This window comes from Rhinopithecus bieti, unplaced genomic scaffold, assembly GCF_001698545.2.
Source record: "Rhinopithecus bieti isolate Rb0 unplaced genomic scaffold, ASM169854v2 scaffold_22522, whole genome shotgun sequence".
NCBI lineage: Eukaryota > Metazoa > Chordata > Mammalia > Primates > Cercopithecidae > Rhinopithecus > Rhinopithecus bieti.
The window spans coordinates 645,616-651,728 of record NW_016811454.1 but is presented as its reverse complement, the minus strand read 5'-3'; the positions used below and the strand labels follow the sequence as shown (position 1 = coordinate 651,728).

The 6,113-nt window shown below is 35.3% G+C and overlaps 1 long non-coding RNA gene across 1 annotated transcript in view; it reads right to left on the bottom strand.

The window, feature by feature from the left end:
- LOC108543441 (uncharacterized) overlaps positions 1 to 1,779 on the bottom strand; it is an 11,141-nt gene extending 9,362 nt beyond the window's left edge. Inside the window, exon 1 of the long non-coding RNA XR_001889572.1 lies at positions 1,632 to 1,779. This is a non-coding gene — a long non-coding RNA (uncharacterized LOC108543441). The remainder of the gene's footprint in view (positions 1 to 1,631) is intronic.
- Positions 1,780 to 6,113: the final 4,334 nt, after the last annotated feature.

Here is a 6,113-nt window from a genome sequence, read left to right as displayed (position 1 = left end):
TTTTTTTGAGACGGAGTCTCGCTCTGTCGCCCAGGCTGGAGTGCAGTGGCGCTATCTCGGCTCACTGCAAGCTCCGCCCCCCGGGTTCACGCCATTCGCCTGCCTCAGCCTCCCGAGTAGCTGGGACTACAGGCGCCCGCCACCTCGCCTGGCTAGTTTTTTGTATTTTTTAGTAGAGACGGGGTTTCCCCGTCTTAGCCAGGATGGTCTCTATCTCCTGACCTCGTGATCCGCCCGTCTCGGCCTCCCAAAGTGCTGGGATTACAGGTTTGAGCCACCGCACCCGGCCAACCACTTTTTAATAGGGCTTTTTTTTTTTCTTGTAAATTTTGTTTCAGTTCCTTATAGATGCCGGATATTAGACCATTGTCTGATGCATAATTTGTGAATATTTTCTCCCATTTTGTAGGTTGTCTGTTTACTCCATTGATAGTTTCTTTTGCTGTGCAGAAGCTCTTAAGTTTAAGATCCCATTTGTCAGTTTTTGCTTTTGTTGGGATAACTTTTGACATCTTCATCATGAAATCTTTGCCCATGCCTGTGTCTTGAATGGCATTGCCTAGGTTGTCTTCCGGGGTTTTTATAGCTTTGCATTTTACATTTAAGTCTTAATCCATCTTGAGCTAGTTTTTGTATATGGTGTAAGGAAGGGGTCCAGTTTCAATCTTCTGCATATAGCTAGCCAGTTATCCCAGCACCATTTATTGAATAGGGAATCCAGGAAGGACTTTCCTGAGCTCATTTTTCTCTCTCCTCAAGAGCAACTCTTATCTCAAAGTTGATGTATATCCTTCCTTCCCATGACTTTCTATTTGACTTCAAGCATGTGTATGCATAAACAGCATATGGAATAAAAATATACATAAATAGCATCATTCCTATACATATTCTACAACCTGCTTTTTAATTAAATGTTATGTTTTCCAACTCCTATCCACATCAGTACAAGTGCATCTTGATCATGTGCTTTTTGTCTGGTTAAATAAGTCTTATTTAACTCTGGTTTGGAATTCCATTGTTTGAGATATACCACAATATATCCACCTATCCATTTCTCTGTTCTAGAACATTTTAATTGTTTCTAATTTTTCTCTACTATAACAAAGTTTCAAAAAAACATCTTTGTACCTGGAAGAGAAATTACCTACTCATGTATCAATTTTTTTGTATTTTTAAATTTTCATTTTCTTATTCACTTGAGGGAGCTATTTAAGTTTTCAAATACAATCTGCTGTTATTGTTGTTATATAATGCAAATATCTTCTTCAAGTGTATGTTTTATTTTTAAACATTGTGCTCTTCTGTTTATAGTCAAATTAATCAAACCTTTCCTTTGTAATTGGTGTTTTTGTCTTGTTAAAGAAATCTTTTCTTCTAAGATTTAGTAGGGATTATAACCTCTAATTTCTACTAAAAATATTACAACTTTGTATTTCTTATTTAAATATTTAATCCATTTGGAGTGTTCGACCATACTGGGAGTTTCTAATTTAATTTAATGCTTTTTTTTCTATATGAAAAATAATTAACCATTACCAGTTTTTGAATATCCAGTATTTTCTTGATGATCTGTAATGTCATCTCTTTCCTATATCAAGCTCTCGTATAAGAGGTACATTACTAGTGCTCACCAATATCTGGCTATTCTGTCTTCCTGGATATCCCAAAGACTACTTCTCAGCTCTTCACCAGGACCATGTACCTAGAAATGGCCAATGACCTGTGAGCAGAAATGATGTGTGTAATTCTGGGATGAGATTGTGAAACATCCTTGTTCTATCTTTCAGTTTCCTTCTTCCCCTGTGTTGGAAGGCATGAAGAATGTATGTTGGGATGAGAGAGCCCACACAAGATAGAACTACCTGGATTGTTACATCACCTTGTGGTCATCTGTATTAACAGTAGGTCCTGTGTGAGTAAGAAGTTAACTTCAAAATGCTAAACCTCAGATGTCAGGACTAATGTGTTACTGTAGCTTACTGGATGAATACTCCATGGTTCTGACTGTGGGCTCTCTATTTTCTTCCACTGGTTCATTTGTCTATCCAAATACCATTACTGCATTATCTTAATTATTTTGACTTTGTATAAAGTCTTGCTTTCTAATAGGGCAAGTCTCTATCCTCCTTCTCTTTCTTGTCTTTTATGTCTTTTATCTTTCCAAATGGATTTTGAATAATTATCAAGGTTAACAAAATTGCTGCTGAGACTATGATTAGAGTTTTATTAAATCTGTGCTTTAAGTTGAGAAAAAATGACATCTTCATTATATTGAGTCTTTTATCCAAAAGCATGATAAATCTCCTCCATTTATTAGGTTTAACCATATTAAAGTACCACTTTTTTGTAGATTGAACAAGTCATAGGACCTGTCTGAGGTATCATTTAGAGACAGGAAAAGATGATCAAGTTCACATAGTGAGTTGAAGAAACAATGGAGAAAGAATAGAATATTTCTGCCTGTCCTATCAAGTCTAATTTAGTCAATAAGCTAGTTATATGAGTTAGATCATGAAAGCTTTAAATTTTTTTAAATAATTAAAAATGTAATTTCATACATAGCAAAAGAATATATATGAAAGATATGTGTGTAGGGCAGTGGTTCTCAATTGGGGGTGATTTTTGTCTCCTGGGGACATTTGGCAATGCCTGTGGACAGTTTTGGATGTCACAACTGGGAGGACGGTGCTACTGTCATTCAGTCAGTAGAGGCCAGGGTACCGCTGACCATCATACAACTGCATAATGCTTGCTTTTGCCTTATTTATTTATTTTTTATTTTAATGGTTTTTTTTAGAGATGGGGCCTCCTTCTGTTGTACAGGCTGGAGTGCAGTGGTGTGATCTAAGCTCACTGCAGCCTCGGACTCCTGGCCTCAGTTACCACCCACAGCAAATATTTATTTGAGTTTGAGAACTCTGATATGAAGTAATTTAGAATACAATAAAACAAATACCATATCTCACAATCTGGCTTAAAAAATTAAATTAAAAATTCATTTAACCATAGAAGTCGCCACTATACTGAATTTTGAGTTTATCATTCCTTTGCATTTCTTTATAATTTGACTCCATATGCATGCATCCCTAAACAACATATGGTTGAGTTTTGCATGTCTGTATACTTTATAAAATGGAATCCTACTGCATTTTGCTTCTTCATACCATGTTTACAGGATCCATGTATGCTGAAGTGTGAAGCTGTAGTTCAATTGATTCATTCATTTTTCACTGTTGTATAGCATTCCATTGGGTGAATTTAACTACTTAGTGTCATGTTGATTATTTAGGTTGTTTCCAGTTTTCTATTAAGAACAACATTATTGTCTGGGCACGGTGGCTCAAGCCTGTAATCCCAGCACTTTGGGAGGCCGAGACGGGCAGATCACAAGGTCAGGAGATCGAGACCATCCTGGCTAACACGGTGAAACTCCGTCTCTACAAAAAAAAAAAAAGTAAGCTGGTGCCAAGGTGGCGCGGATGCTGTAGTCCCCAGCTACTCGGAGGCTGAGCAGCGAGAATGGATAAACCCCAGGAGGCGGAGCTTGCAGTGAGCTGAGATCCGGCCCACTGAACTCCAGCCTGGGCAGCAAGCGAGACTCCGTCTCAAAAAAAAAAAAAAAAAAAAAAAACATTATTATGTATATTGTTGCATGCACCTTTTGGTGCACATGGAAAAGCTTTTCTTCATGGTATATGCTTGGAATTAAACTGCTGGGCTACAGAGTATATGCATTTTTTACTTTATTGGAAAATGCAGATGAGCTAATATACATTTTTGTCAGTTGTGTGTAACTGTTCCTGATGCTCCACATCCATGGGACTCTGTGTCTTTACAATTTCTGTTAATCTGGTGAGTCTAAATGGTATCTTTTTGTGATTTTAACATTCATTTCCTAAATTTATAGTAAGGGGGCAACATTTCATATTTTTATCAGCTATTTGTGTTTATTTTTTGGTAAAATGCTTGCTTATGCCTTATTTATTTATTATTTTAACTTTTTTAGAGATGGGGTCTCCCTCTGTCACATAGGCTGGAGTGCAGTGGTGTGATCATAGCTCACTGCAGCCTCCAACTCCTCACCTCAAGCAATTCTCCTCCCTCAGACTCCTGAGTAGCTAGGATTACAGGCCCATGCCACCACCTCCAAATAATTTTTGAAATTTTTTGTTTTAGAAATGGGATCTTGCTATGTTGTTCAGGCTGGTCTTGAACACCTGGACTCAGGTGATTCTCCCACCTCAGTTTCCTGCATAGCTGTATTTACACCTTTTGCCCATTAAGTTATTGGTCTTGTTTTCTTTTAGGAGCTTCTAAATATTTTGCATACTAATCCTCTGTTTATTATATGAATTGCAAATATCACCTACCAATTGGTGGATTGTTTTCACCAGTTAAATAATGTCAGTGTTTTCTTTTTTGGTTCTTTAAAAGTCATATTGAAGAAAATTACTTTCTAACCTAAGACTATAAAGAAAAGTTCTATTTGAAACTTTAACCTGAATGGAAATATATTTTGGTTATATTTTAAGGTATCTAGTTCTATATTTTTGATAAACCTACCCAATTGTCCAAGCAGTATTTCTTCAAAAGTCCATTTTTCTCTTCCAAAATGCAAAATCCCTTCTATCACATATTAATTTTACATATATGTGTGGGGGCCAGTTTCTGGACTCTATTTTGTTTTATTGGTTTATTTATTTATCCCACACCAATATCATGCTATTGTGCTACTTTTGTAAATGGGGCTTAGTATCTGCTAGGATGAGTCACCCAATCTTTTTCTTCTCATTATGTAGAAGTTTTGTTTCTATTTTGGCAATCTTGGTCTTCAGTACAAATGTTAGAATTAGCTTATCAAGATTTATAAAAAATCTGGTTAAGATCTTAACTGGAATTGCATCGAATCTATAGATTTAGAGAGAATTGATATCTTTACAATATTTAGTAACCCCACCCCACCAAAATTTATCCAATTTTTCTTATATATTTAAATTTATTCAATTTTTCTTTTATATCCTGGCAATGCATTAAAATTATTTTCATGCAGTGATTCTGTGTTTGCAGTGAGAGGGCCTCGTTCTACATCAATCCATCTGCCTTGACTGGTAGTATCCTCAAATACTATTAACCAGATCTGTATTTTTAACAAGATTCTTCAACAAATGTATAATCTAATGATAATGGTTAATAGCTATAGCTACACATAGAAAAGATTAAATCAACTAAATCTGTAAAGAATTTTCAGTTTACTTGAATTAAGGTGTGTTGGGATAATTCATGATTCTCACTTGAAGCATTCTCTTTTTATTGACCTCTTCCCTAATCTTATTTCTAGAACAACACTGAAGTTTATTTTCCATTGAAATTTTCTAACATCATCTTCTATTTTAGAATATCCATGTGAACCCTACTTTTCCCCACTAGACTTCAAAATTACATTAATGCTTTCTTGCCCAATACCTCAAATGATCAAAAACAAGGATGTTTCTCCTCCAAATATTTATTATAACAATTTTCAAACATTAAGAAAATTTGCAAGAACAGTAAAATAGAAACCATATACCTACTACTTGTAGAAACTACTTAAGGTAATTAGTATTTTCCCCTATGTACTTCATCTGTCTCCTATTCTATTATTTATCAATCATCTATTTTGTTGAACCTTTTCAATGTAAGTTGCAATATTATGGCCCTTCATCCTTAAATCCTTTAACATGCATCTCCTAAAAATGACATTCTTCTACGTAACACAATGCTATTATATACCTAAGAAAGTGTTAATGATATTCCAAAAACCATCCAATATCAAGTCCATATTAAACTTTTCCCATTGGTGAGTTTTCTACTTCTGCTCTTCCTTCTGTATTACCCAACATTCCTCTTTAAAGCAGAGGTTTTATCACTAACTAGAGAAGTAAACATTAGTTGCTTCTAAATAGCCAAATTAAATTAAAATGCAATTTCTTAACCTGGGATTTGTAGTGACCAGAGGACACATTTCGGAGTTTTGTGAACCCCTTTAAATTGTATATACATACATACATTTTTTTGGTGGGCAAACAAACATTTCATTTGTTTGCTGCAATGATAACCACCTACTTTAAAGGAGT